This window comes from Aquila chrysaetos, chromosome 19 (assembly GCF_900496995.4).
Source record: "Aquila chrysaetos chrysaetos chromosome 19, bAquChr1.4, whole genome shotgun sequence".
NCBI classification, from domain to species: domain Eukaryota; kingdom Metazoa; phylum Chordata; class Aves; order Accipitriformes; family Accipitridae; genus Aquila; species Aquila chrysaetos.
In genome coordinates, this window is record NC_044022.1 from 6,786,236 (window position 1) to 6,800,854 (window position 14,619).

At 42.9% G+C, this 14,619-nt stretch overlaps 1 protein-coding gene across 3 annotated transcripts in view; it reads left to right on the forward strand.

The window, feature by feature from the left end:
* SPATA13 (spermatogenesis associated 13) overlaps positions 1 to 14,619 on the forward strand; it is a 163,089-nt gene that overhangs the window by 81,243 nt on the left and 67,227 nt on the right. The window lies entirely within an intron of this gene.

Here is a 14,619-nt window from a genome sequence, read left to right on the forward strand (position 1 = left end):
CCGTCTCGGTGCTCCTGCAGGAAAAGAGCAGCTGTGTGGAAAGATCAATAAACACAACCAGTTGCTCCGAGAGTCATAAAATGGAAAGACTCTGCAAAATAAAACGTGTGGCATGGGACCCTGGCTCCAGACACTGCAGGAGAAGTCCTGGGAAACTCAGTAATTAACGAGAAGCCTCAGACTTGTTTTCTTTCAGTGGTTCCACACAGAAAAATATTTGTTTTAGGAGAGGAAATCACAGGGGTAGGAAGAAATAGTTACCTATGCAAAAAGAAAGCTTGTTTACGCTTAATGCATTGGAGAAATTGTTCATGAATGGTTGACCTATGTGAAAATAAAACACTCGCAGTGCTGCCAAGGCCACAGAGACCTCAGGTGAGCTGCGTATTTGCTGCCTCACCCTGTGAGCTTAAAGTGTCTGGGGCTGCTTTGGTTTTATTCACTCTAAAAAAAAGACAAACCAACCTGTGAAAAACTGTATGAAAGCTGTTTCAGTGAAATTTTCTTCTTTCCACCTGCCTTTCCCACATTACTGTAGCTCTTTGCTCCTTTGTTTAATCTGTGTATTTCCCCAAGTTTTGCTTTAGTGCCGAGGAGAGAGGAATCCCTTGGGAACACACAGGTCCCCTTGCTGGCTCGCTCACTCCTCTCCATCCCCACTCCGAGCCCTCTCTGCCCTCTTTGCAGCTCTCTCCTCCCACCCCCTTGCTGTCCCCAACCTCTCCTGGTGTGGTGACCTTCCCCATCGCTCTCACATCTCCCCCAGCCTGGTCCACTCCTGCTCTCCTACCTGTAGGAGAGCTCACCAGCCTGTGCCACCCCTCCTCCTTGCTCTGCCACCGCTTTGGGGACCGGTGTTTCCCCCCAGCCTTCCCTGCGAGCACCCTGTCACGACAAGTTTCCTGAGGAATGCCAGAGGCTCCCCAGCGATGTCATGTGAAGGAAAAAGAGCTGCCTGCGGTTCTATCTTTGCGGCAGGGCAGGGTATGCAGGATTCATGCAGAGCTCTGAGCACGTTTCCTCCACGCAAGCAGCTGTAGAAGCAGCCAGCGGTTCCCCTGCCTGTACGGAGCTTAACAGAAGGAGGGATGCTCTTATCCCCTTCCCTTTGACATTTCTTCTTGAAGCTTTTTGACAGCTGTGTGCCCAGGAACTCAGATCATGAGGTGTGATGGATCGACAAATTAAGATTTCTAAATGGTTATAAAGCTAAATCCTAAAATTAGAATAGTTTGTGTTGTGTAGGGGTTTGTATACATGTGAAAACTTACTGGTAAAACTACGGCAGTAATTTATACCTCTTCGACTCAAGCAGGGGTTTGCAAGGGGATCAGAGGGAGCGGGTGAGAGCCTACAGCCCCTCTCGGTGCAGTGCACGCTCCGTGCTGTGTGCCAGGGCCATCGGTCCCTCCTACCCTTTCCTTCCCCAACTGACTCTCTGCGTTCAGGCCCCTAATTCATCACGTGGAAACCTGCAGTCTAGGAAAGCTGTCCACTTAGTGTGTTGTGTCACTACAACTGTATTAGTAGCAGAATGATCCCAGCTAACTTTCCTGTACAGGCAAAGGCCAGTGGTCTGCTTTGAGTCTCACTTCTGCAGCCTTTTGCTCGCATGGGATCTCATCCAAAGCCCACTGATTTCCCATTCATCTTGGTGGGCTTCCACTCTGCCTCATTGCAGCTAATCTCACAGATAAGAGCTCCAGGATCAGGTTCTTTGATTCTGTCTCAAATGAGTATTAAATTCTCCTAAGATCAACCTTACTGCTAGGCAGTATCTTCACTGTTGGATTCACTTTGGGGCTGAGCCGATCTTGGATATGTGCCTTCACAATTAGATCCTTCCCCTTCTGCAATAAGAATGTCCCACGTCACAACGGGGATGTTGCAGTGACACACTGCAGGGCACCATATCAGTGTGTGGGGCTGACTGAATCAAAAGCTCTTTTATACCTGGGTGCTGCAAAACTGCCTGCCTTCCTACAAGGTGGTCAAATGGGCAACGTTATCTGAGCCCCATGTGCTTTGACCCCCAAATGTCTCTTTCCAGCAACACTTTGCACTGTACTCACGTGGTTTCCTAAGAGACTGGTCCAGCCCTGCTTGGCTTAGAGCAGCATTTCTGTTCCCTGTTTGTACTAGATTTACCCTGACATAGCCTAGAAGCAGAGGAATCACATGAAGTTGTTGATTAAGAATCGCTGCCACCAATGTCATTCATGGATGAAGACTCTGGTTTTGTGTTTAATCAAACGTGGTTAGACACACTGTAGGGACGGTCACTTTCAGTTGCAAATAGTTTCAAATTTTCTTAAGGGATTAGAGAGACCATGTCACTATTCAACAGGGATCTGCAGCTACTGCACAAGGCCTCCTACTCTGAACATGGATGTGACAGTTTGTGAATCTGGGGTGAAGCAGAATTGAATTGAGTATACAAAATAACGTCTAAGTCCTCAAACTCCAAAAACCCTGCTGTATTTGGGAATGACTTTGAAACTACTCAGGTTCAGTTCTGTAAAACCCCATGGGTAGGCCCCAAACTAGACTCAAAAGCCAAAAATTCTCTCTCTGATTAGAAGAAACATAGTATCATTGATAAAAGTCTGTACCTTGTCCTACAGGGACTGAATCTAGCTTTATTTGCTCCTTTTTTTGAAATGGGACTATCATGATCTTCACTTATCAGAAAGCCAGATAGAGAGGACTTGCCTTCCTTCCATGGAGAACAAAGTTACATCTTTCTCGTCTGATATGTAGACAAGACTCTTCCAATGTCAAACCTAAGGGAGACGCACAATCCTGAGGCTAGGGTATCTGACATTAAATTGAGGTAACTCCTAGATCATCAGTGAGAGTAGTTCATATGTAGCCATGACCAGAATTTTACAATTGTCTTCTCAGAGCCAGCCTTAGAAAAGATGAAGACATGAAGGTACTGCTTTTCAGATGGAGCAAAACTTTATTTTAATTCATTGACTGACCTGTAATTACAAAGCACCATGCTGCCATCTCACAGGAAGAGGTCTGTGCAGCAATGTAACTAAAGGTGGCATTTTAGGACACTGACGCGTAGATCTATATTAGAACCCAAACCAGTGATGGAGACATCCAGACCTAACTGGAAAGATCATAGCATCATAGAATCATTTAGGTTGGAAAAGACCTTTAAGTCCAACCGTAAACCTAACACTGCCAAGTCCACCACTAAACCGTGTACCTAGGTGCCACATCTACACGTCTATTAAATACCTCCAGGGATGGTGACTCAACCACTTCCCTGGGCAGCCTGTTCCAATGTCTGACAACCCTTTCAGTGAAGAAATTTTTCCTAATATCCAATTTAAACCTTCCCTGGCACAACTTGAGGCCAGTTCCTCTCATCCTATCACTTGTTACTTGCGAGAAGAGACCAGCACCCACCTCACTACAGCCCCCTTTCAGGTGGTTGTAGAGAGCGATAAGGTCTCCCCTCGGCCTCCTCTTCTCCAGACTAAACCACCCCAGCTCCCTCAGCCGCTCCTCATAAGACTTGTGCTCTAGACCCTTCACCAGCTTGGTTGCCCTTCTCTGGACACGCTCCAGCCCCTCCATGTCTTTCCTGCAGTGAGGGGCCCAAAACTGAACACAGGACTCGAGGTGCGGCCTCACCGGTGCCCAGTACAGGGGAACGATCACCTCCCTGCTCCTGCTGGCCACACCATTTCTGATACAAGCCAGGATGCCGTTGGCCTCCTTGGCCACCTGGGCACACTGCTGGCTCATATTCAGCCGGCTGTCGACCAGCACCCCCAGGTCCTTTTCCACCGGGCAGCTTTCCAGCCGCTCTTCCCCAAGCCTGTAGCACTACATGGGGTTGTTGTGACCCAAGTGCAGGACCTGGAACTTGGCCTTCTTGAACCTCACACAGTTGGCCTCGGCCCATCCATCCAGCCTGTCCAGATCCCTCTGCAGAGCCTTCCTTCCCTCAAGGAGATCAACACTCCCGCCCAGCTTGGTGTCATCTGCAAACTTACTGAGGGTGCACTCGATCCCCTCGTCCTGATCGTTGATAAAGACATTAAACAGAACTGGCCCCAGTACTGAGCCCTGGGGAACACCATTCGTGACTGGCCGCCAACCGGATTTAACTCCATTCACAACCACTCTTTGGGCTCAGCTATCCAGCCAGTTTTTTACCCAGCAAAGAGTACACTTGTCCAAGCCATGAGCAGCCAGTTTTTCCAGGAGAATGGTATGATAGACATAAAACCATGGCTGCACTGTGTGGTGTGGACACTTGTCACACTGATCTAATTTCCTGGTTGGAGATACAGGAATCCTGGGAAGCTGCAGGAGAGCCGTGTGATTCTGCCCATGGACAGGGATTTTGTCTCATGCAGATGATGGGCTATGCTCCCTAAAACTTGGGACTTGCCTTGTGTCCATAATGCACCACATCCCATGTGCGGGATGTGAACATGCATGGCAGCAGCATGCCTGAGGGTCTTGTTGGGTCATTGCAGCCTCTGGTGGGCTCAGTCGCCTGCCATCTAGAAATTCTTGGCAAATGGTCTAATTCCTCCTTTTCCAATCAGACTACGTTTCTGGATGGAATGATATACTATTTGAGCAGCTAAGGCTAATAATGGATCCTAAAACCAAGTTAATTTTTCCTTGCCCTACTCTTTAATGACCTCAGCTGAAGAAAAATCAGTGGACATAATTTCTGAAGACACAGTGCATCAGTTAGATGCATTTCTCAGGGAGAGGTGGAAATGAAGATTTCCTTGTAGACTTTGTAAATCATTTCTAAAACCTCTTGCCTTTCTTGGATTAGTACAATCAGCAAGCAAATCTCAAATGAATGAGGAGCCACCAAACATGCCAAAGTCGTGAGTGACTAATTGGTTCTTGTCGCCTTTCTTCCAATTTGCAGTATCATTCCTGATAGCGGCATTAAGCGTCATCTGTTCTCAGAGGGGCCACAAAAATCTTGTTGGAGAATCTCATATTTAATTACATGGGTTTGTTTCTCCTCTCAAAAGAACACTAACATGTCCTATGAGGTTTGAAAAGAACATCACCAATTTACTGTATGTGTTAGCAGTCCTTGTTTCTTGTGCAGTTTTTGTCATCTAAATATAACTGTCCTTTAGATTCCAACACACAAGGAACAGTGTGGTTTGCCAGTCCTTGATGCCACTCTCTCTGCATATTCCATTTCCACAGTCCTAGAAGGACATAAGCAGAACTCATTTCCAAGAGTTTATGAAGCAGCTCTGATAAACTCAGTCAGTTATTCAGATAAAAAGTTGGTGCCTCTTAATGAGTTGGATGAATATTTTTCAGATGGAATACTTAAAGGAAGGGAATAAGGGAAAATTATTTATGCTTATTGGAACCATTTAAGGTGACTATATCAGAAATATTTATATTTTGTGAGTCTTTTAAAATTGTTATCATAATCAAATGAGATGTATTATTTTTATCTGTTCCCTGCTCAATTAATGATTCTAAATCTTGGAATTTCTACCTTTTTTAGAAGAAAATAACAGTGATGCAATTACGGATCAGCAGACAGGTGATCCAGCAGTTTTATATTTCATGAAATAGTGTCATTGTAGTCTATTCAAAGCAAAAATAAGCATCAGACGTAAGTATTTGTGGGAAAATGAAGTCTCTAGGAGATGAACACCATAATGCTTTTCCTGTCTGCTGCGATACAGAAGTCTGCCACACCTATATACGTCCCAGCTGAGGGGAAAAGGTCAAGGGCTGCAAGACGGACTTGAATAAAGCCATAGAGATTTTTAATTAGAGGACTTTAACAAGCTTCCCAACTAGATGAGAATTATAGCTGTGGGTGAACTCCTGTGGCAGTATAGGGCAGCAGCAGTTCCCTTCACATGCTCCGTGGAGCGTGGACAGCTTTTGAATGGCAGTTGTGTAATGAATCGATTTAGCAGGGACAGGCTCAAGACCCTTTTCTGCAACTTGCAAAAGCAACCCTGTCTTCAAGGAAATTAGTGGGTACTTTGCACTGTTGGGGCAGCAGACAGATAGTCTGCTCATAGAGAAACCTCCAGTTTTATAAGGCAATATATTCAAAGCTTAGCCAAGACAAAGTAAATCTCCACCATGTAAAACTAGTAGCCCAAACTGCACAACCCGAACCATTGAAATGTTATTTTATGTCTTCTTGGTCTGATTTAGATTTAAGCAAAATACCTGGCACAACTGACCAATTAGTAAAGTGAAGCAAAAAGAAAAATCACGCAAGTTTGAATCTGATGATTCAGATATTCTATTTCTAGCTGTGCCAGGTTTATCACTCTGTGTAGATCTTTAGTAGCTGGCACCACTTATTAAAACAATATAGATTTTTTTCCTGCAGAAAATTGAAAGACAGTTCTCCCCCAGAATATTGTTGAATTGCAAAGTACTGAGACAAGCGTGGAGTCAAGGAGTGAATCTGGCTCACGTCATGCATGTTTAGGTCTTGCACTGTAATAATCTAAAAATGTTGTGATGGATAATTACATACATACAAGTGCAAACAGACATACGTGATTTTAGTGATGAACATCAGAGAGATGCACTAGGTAGGTAATGAGAATGTGAAGGGTATTATGGTATATGGGTTGTAAGTCTTCCTTATATTAATTCCCCAAAAGCAGAGTTTTAATAGCTCATATATGTTAAGCCCTGTGTGTGTGAGGAGAGGTGTGACTATAGATCTCAGGGCATTAAGAGTGCCCAGTCGAGTGCCTCTGTGCTGGGCAAGGCAGAGGCTCAAACGGCAGAAGCTTTTTTGGCTTTTGGGGTATATTTGCAACCTTTGCCCATGAACTCTGGGGAAAAGGCAGGCCAAATTGATTCTTTGGGGCCATCAGCTGAGCCACACTGAGCATCTGAAAAAGAATCCATGAGGAAAAAAAAACCAAAAATTTTGGCTCCCCCTCCAAAAGAAAAAAGAAAAAAAAAAAAAAAAAAAAAAAAGAATCACAGGGAAATCTGTTAGCTTTGGGGACCTCACCTCAGATGAAAATGCCAGGCTGAGAACCTATAGTGCAGAGAACAACTAAAAGTCTTTCTCTGGAGGAGAGGTATCTGATGGCGATGAATGACTAGGTGTTACCTAGGGAAAAAAGTCCACAGAGAAAAAAAAGAGTGAAAGATGCTGAGTTCCCCCCAGTAGAGAATGGTCCGTATCAGGAAGAAGCAGGGAGGTAAACTGTCTGTGACTCAGAATTCATTACTTCTACAACCCTTTTTTCTATATAAAAAAAAGTTACTCTACAATAAGTGTGTTTTCTGTCGCTGACTCCTGGCCTGTAGCCCCTTACAGAGCAGAGCTCAGACTATGAGACAGGCAGAAGGGGTCACTGGGTCACCATCACTCAGGGGACGGCAGCCCAGTGCCCCGGCAGAGGCAAAGGGCTGCATAATTACACGTGCAGTGAGTGATCTCCTCGGGCCTCAGCGGTGGCTGCCCTTCCTGCTACATTCATAAAGACCGTCACATCACTTTTTCCTCCTCCTGGATCCCTGATTGATCCCTGAAATTGCATAACCTTCCTCTTTTCACTGTGCACAGCTACCTCTCCTGCCTCCCTTCATCTACTTCTTCATGGTACACGATCCCTCTTCTCTTGGGGCAAAGCTTCCCAGCTTCCTCTCAGCCAATCTTGCCTTCAGATTTGACTGTAAAATCTTATCAAGTTCAGAGTCAGACTAAAGAGTCAGTTAATTTCCCAGGCAACCCTCCTCTTTTTTAAATATAAGCATCGCATTTTCTATCCTTCAGTCACACATATCAGTCTGTACTTGAAACCCTCATTAATCATCCTCGCTAATGCACATGGAATGTCTAATTTTGGTTAATACTGTGTTCTGGGAGAGAGACAGGGCTTTGTATTATTTGGTCTTTTGAGAATTTGGTTTTGCAGTTGTTCTGAAAGTATTAATACTGTATGTAGGTACGTGGTCCTGGAGGAGTTGTTCCACTTGTACTAATTGGATTATTTTGAAGAGAAGGAAAACGGTTTACAGGACTGAACCCCCAATTCATATCAGTCAAGTACAACAGTGGTTCAATAGGAACACAAAACATGGCTTACTTTTGCTCCCCAAATTGTCATTAAATGAAGCCATGCTAACAGATAATAATACGCATTATTGTGATAAGAAGAGTTACTTTTCACACAATTTTAAGCCAGCTCCAAGCAATATTGGAATGCAAATTTCAACAGCCAGTCTGTTGAACAAAGTCTCCTAAATCTGTATGTACTTATACTGCTGGCACACAGTGCCAAATTAACAAGGAAAACACCTACATCATTAGAAAGAATTATATGTCTGAGATATTACATCATTTAACATTACCCTGTCTCTTTCCCTTCTTTGTCTCCCTGGTGGGAAACTGGAAGGGAAGAAGAATGCTATACCTCTTGCTAACGAAAAACACTAAAACGTTTCTGAAAATTCAGCTTTGTCTAAGATCTCAATTCAGGACACTTAATCCCTGAACAAGTAAATTTTCTCAGTATTGCTCTTACCACAGGTTCCATAGCAACATTTGATTTTGAATTGGAATAAATTTTGAGTTATGTTTTATGAGAATATTTTGAACCTAAGTAGGGTGACCATAAATGAAGCTACAACTGTACTGAAGAGCTTGGTTTGATTAGTCATTGGGTCTAACAGTCTGACGTTTGAAGGCAATGAGAAGTTATTTCCATCGATCTACTGTAAGTGGGAACCCAGAGTATGCTTTGTTTTCTATGCAGACCACGCTGCACCATTATGAGGATGGCAGCAAGAGATAACTTTCTAGCAGAGTGGGATATGTGAAGGCCAAGTTTGGCAAAATAAATTAAAAGTTGTAGAAGACAATGAAATTCCAGGAATGGACAGGACATGACTACTGAGAGCTAAATGGGTAGGCTGCAAATGGAAACTGGCCAAAAATCACAAGTGAGAACAGCTGAGCTTTTATCCTCTCCTGGAAGGTATTGCCACATTTTCAAGTCTCAAGCCTGCTTTATCAAGGCATTGTGACAGCGTGTGTTTAATGTTCTCTATGATTTACATAGAAATACTAATTATTTACAGAGAAATAATTATTAGGTCATTAGTTAAATTCAACCCAGAATGCAAAGAGTTACTAATAAAAACCAGATTAAACAAAGTATTTTTTCCTTCCCTTAGAGACACATTCATGTCAAAGTATCATTAGACAGAGAACCATTTTTTGCATGGCATCGAAGAGGTCACCAGAGAACTGGAGACTACACCACTCTCATAAGTATGCGCAGAAATTTGCATTTGGGAAGTAGAAAGTGAATTGAACAATGAGAATGCGCAAATTCACTCACGTGCTCGATGGATGTGGTATATTATGGCATTGATCTTGCAAGAGGTTAGTCCTTATGTACAGTCTCTTCCATATCTGATTATTTTATGCTTTCTAACAGATCTGCATAGCTTTTCTAGTACAATTTGCAGAAGTAATTGAGTCTGAGGTTCAGATGAAGGGATGAGGGGTACTCGGCACACAAGAACTGAAGGGAAAGGCTGGGATCTACCGTGCCAGCAGTCAGTTACCCTGGGTCCAACCAGGAGCAAATTCAGTCCCTGCTAATACATACAGCTTCCTCCAAGCTGCCTGTTGGCTCTGAGCAGGAGGAGGTGAGAGAAATTAACACTCGGACAGTATCACTTGTGTCTGAGATGTCTGTCTCTGTGTTACGTCTTTCCTCCGTATCTGAGAGTCAGTTGGAAAGTGTCTGACCTGCAGTTGTCATGGAGCCTGTGGGACCATTGCTGCTGCCTTCAAGGCAAGAGTCTTTGATTTCATCCTGGATTTTTCACAGACAGTCAGAATGTCATATTTGGCATTTCTGTATTTTTTCATATTTCTTTGTGATATGCAAATGCTTTATGCTCCCTGAAAACATATTGAATTTGATTAATTATGTTAAACAAATTCAAGAGCAGTTTACCTACACTATAACTTGGCTTTGCTTCTACACAGAGCTCACCTTACATACACTCCTGGCAACCAGCGTGATTTTTTGGAGGCCAACTTTCCCACTGCTGTGTGCACAGGTAGCATCAAGTAAGAGTTAATTTGGTGTGCAAGAACCAGCTGTCTTGTATAAAGCCAACTAATTACTTTCATTCACCCCAACCATCCTATTGGACCAGGCCATTGAACTCTAGCTAAAAGTGATGTTGATTTGCATACTAGGCATCATCTGCATCCTCTTAGATTTACAAGTAGGTAATTAATTCTTTATTTTGGTCAGCTTTCTTCATTTGTTTTCCTGATTAAATTAAGGAGTAGAGATTTTCATAAATTAATCGTTGCACTGGTTTCTATTTTACTTGTATTTTATGGCTCTAGATTAAACTTCCCAGCACTGCTTACATATTCTGAAGTTCTTCTCTTTCATATGTCCTCCATTTCCTAGGATGAGAAAATAAAGAAAGCTTTTATGCATGTGGGGCAGTAGAAAATAAGAGTCTGTTGTAATGTTCAAAGTTCAGATGTTCAACAGCTCACCCAACTACCCACTTGAGGCAGGAGAGAGACACTGCAGCAGCTCCTGAGCTTGACCCACATATTTTGTCAGATGTTTTCTTCTTTCTAATGAAGGAAACTTCTCTACAAAAGCTCCTGGATTTATTTTTACCATGCTTAGCATTTCCATGATGAGGAGTGTACTTATTCTCTTGTATTTTCAACTAGCTCTTAATTATGGTACTTTCATGTTCTACTTGCATATGGAAGAACTGAAGCTAAGAGCTTCAAGTGAAGCCAGGATCTGTCCCTGCATTAATACTGTTGCAGAGACTGACTTACAACCAGAATGCTTTTTCAAAGAAGTAGATAACGCTGCCTCTGGGCAAACCACATGAGTAAAATGGTTCAGCCAGTTAAGGGACTAAATAAACCAGGTTAAAACAATAATAACAATAATAATAGTAATAGTAATAGTAATAATAATGATGATGATGATGATGATGATATGTTAGGTTGCACCAACCAGAAAAATAAAATCAATGCAAAAGTTTTAAAGACAAATCTTGTACAGAAACCTTGTTTAAAATTAAGTTTCTGTCTGACACCATCAATCTGGGAACCAGATGACTAATGGGAAGAGTTTGGTTGTTTACGATACTACAAAATTAATGTTTGAAAGTTGGCTTTTATAGATTACTGGGTTTCTGCAACGTCCTGTCATAGGACTTCAAATTCACTCAGAGCCAAAACAATTTTCTTTTTGTCTTTGTCACTTGTTGTCCTTGTTTATAACAAGGGTCAGCATTTTTAAGTACAATGATTTGGAACTGTTTGAAGTAAGCTATTGCCTTGTTCCAGTGTGTTAATAAGGACCTTGTAATTAAAAGTAACCTCCCAACAATGAACCAAGGGCTCCGCGTCTCCTTGGCATGCTGGGTGGTTTGTTGCTGTGTTGTTAAAACATTTTTATGTTACTGATGGAACAGCTTAGCTATCCAGGAAGAAAATAATGAAGTTGGCGACATACCTCGCTGTTACACACCTGTGTAACACACTAGAGAAAAGGTTAACATGCAACATGATACTTCCTGGTGCACTGGCCACTGAGAGAGGAACGATGGATTTTGGGGAACTGGTGGCATTCATCAGTAGGGCTCTGACTTTCCAGCTTGTAAAAAAAGTTGAGTAAGTTAAATATGTTACTTAAAACCTGAATGACAGCATAAAATATGAGTAGTATCTGGAGAAGCTAGGAAAAAAAATATTAAGAACAGCACGCTTTTAAGGAATGAATTATTTATTTATGAATTATGTATTGCAGCACTGAGATTGTTAAAAACCAGGAATCCCCTCCTAATGGTACAAGAAGCGAGTATGACCGTCATTTAAATATTTGGGCAATACTCCAGAAACCTAACTTGCGTATCTGCCTATATGTCCTCTTGCCAGATGTGCTCCCCTGTCTCATATTCTCCGGGAAACCCATCCTTCCTGTTTGTTACTTCACCTCTTTCAACACCCGTGTCTGCGAGGCTGGAGGCACCCAGCTCTCAGCACCCTCCGGCAGGACTAGGTTTTCAAACAGACACAGCATCACCTGGGCAGGAGGTTAAAATCAAACCAAAGGGAATAGGTTTCACCCAGGGTACCAATTAATTATGGGAATTCAGTGAAATACGAGGATGTGGAAGCCAGAGAATAAGTGAAAATAGAAAGGAAGCAGGAAAATTCATGGAAGAGTGCCCCAACACAACCAAGAACTAGAAAACAGTGTATTCTGCATGCAGCCTCTGATTTAGGAAGACTCCAAACTTTAGATTGCCAGAAGATGGGAAAGTAAAATAGAGAGAAAATTTTTCTGTATTCGTCTTGTTTCTTGCTCCTCCTCAAGCCACTTGGAGACAAGAGAGTTGGCGAGATGGCTTTTTTTGTCCAATCTAATGCAGCAGGTCCTACCTAACAACTTTCACTTGAGAATGAGATTCAGAAATCTGGCTCAAAATCTTGTCCTGGATCTTTCGTTGTTTATTTCCAGTGTAACTGGTTTTATTTTAAATATTGACATCTCATCTGGTATCTTTTAAAATAGATGTATTTCCTGTATTTTATCAGCTGCATTTTAATGTCAGTGTTAGAAACTCCCTTACTCACCACTGATAGTACTGAAGAGATAATGTCTTTGATGAAGGTTTTACAGTCTTCCTTATGAAACAGGCTTTTATTATTGATGAATACACATAAACAGGTTTTGCTTTTATGGATTGAATCTGTTGTGTTTCCTGCATGACAGCATGAGAAAGAGAAAGAGGGAGAGAGAAACTTGTAGGAACTTTTTCATCTAGTTGGAAAGAAATCAGCCTTTTAGGGCAAAGGACAGTGGTGTTTTTTGTGTACTGACAATAACAGTATGAAAGCAGTATCACTCCCAAGTCCTACAGAGAATATTCCTCTGCTGAGGACTCAATAGTACATCGGTTTACTTTAGCAGCAGCGAGGTACTCAGCTGTTGGGCAGAGGAATTAATCTTCTCAAAGGATTTAAAATATTGTTAAAAATAAACCAGGATCACTTAAAACATCTTTTCAGGTGGTGGTTGTTAATCTGCACCTAGTGTCCAGGCCTAATTGCCTTGTATGACCTGGCGATGAATTGGTCTTATGAATGGTGCTGTGTCTGGATTACTTTGCAATTGCTAACCTAAATATTTGCAGGGAGGATTGCCCTTCTTACAGGGCCTGCTTTGTATTGTGTGGGGTTGTTAAGATTGAGATGCCTTAATGTAATTGATAGAGCAACATGCAGACGTGCCTACTCTTTTGTTCTTTTTTCAATTTCTTTGTTATTTTTCTGTGTTCTGACTATAGTAAGAGATTTAGCATGAACTGAGGGTAGGTGAACTGTTACTCCATTTTTCTGTATTTTCAACGGAATTTCGAACTAACAAAAAGTAGTGGATGAACATCCCTGAAAGCCAACTCTTTTATTTACAGAACATACACAGCATGGGAAACGTGTTATTTTATTAACATGCCTAAATGCAAATCACCAGTATGAACATATTACTCTTAGCAGTGTGTTTAGTGTCCAAGCCTTCATAAGCCTTCTTCGCTTTGGTTGAGACTGCTGGTAGTGGTTGTAAAAAGTAATAGTAGTTTCCAGAGAGGGAATGGTCCTCTGAAAATGTAACAGATTTCCAACCAGTAGCAATCAAGGGCAGAAGTTCTGCAGCCACCGTGAGTTTTACCAGATGCTAAACCATCACATGATTGAAATCCTGGTCGTCATGGGGAACTTAAACCATTCGCATATCTGCCAGAGGGACAACACAGCAGGGCACAAGCAATCCAGGAGCTTTCTGGAGTGCATTGAGGATAACTTCCTAACACTGGTGACTGAGAAGCCGGTGAGGAAAGGCACTCTGCTGGACCTCCTTTCGCTTACAAACAAGAAAGATCTGGTTGAGAATGTGAAGGCTGGGAGCAGCTTTGGCTGCAGTGACCAATAGTGATGGAGTACAACATCCTGAGGGGAGGAAACAGGACAAATAGCAGGATCACAGCCCTGGGCTTCAAGAGAGCAGACTTTGGCCTCTTCAGGAATCTACTTGGAAGAATCCCATGGGAGAACATCCCGAAGAGAAGAGAGCCGGTTGACTTTCAAGAATGACCTTTGCCTCCAAGCTCAAGAACAGTCCAGTCCAACACGCAGGAAATCGAGCAAAGATGGCAGGAGGCCTGCATGGATGAACAAGGAGCTCCTGACAGAACTCAAACATCAAATGGAAGCGTACAAGAGTGTATTGGGGTTACACGGCAGGGTTTTGGCAGTGGGGGGCTGCAGGGTGGCCTCTGTGAAGAGAGGCTGGGGCTGCCCTATGCCAGACACAGATGGTTCCAGCCGGCTCCACAATGGACACGCTGTAGGACACGCTGAGCCCATCAGGGAAGCTGGTGGTGCCCCTGGGAAAACATATTTAAGAAAGGGGCAAAACACTGCACAGATAGTGAGGAGTGAGGAAAAAAGTGTGAGAAACAGTCCCGTGAGCACCAAGGTCAGAGAAGAAGGGCGGGGAGGCGGTGCTTCAGGTGCCAGAGCAGACATTCCCTTGC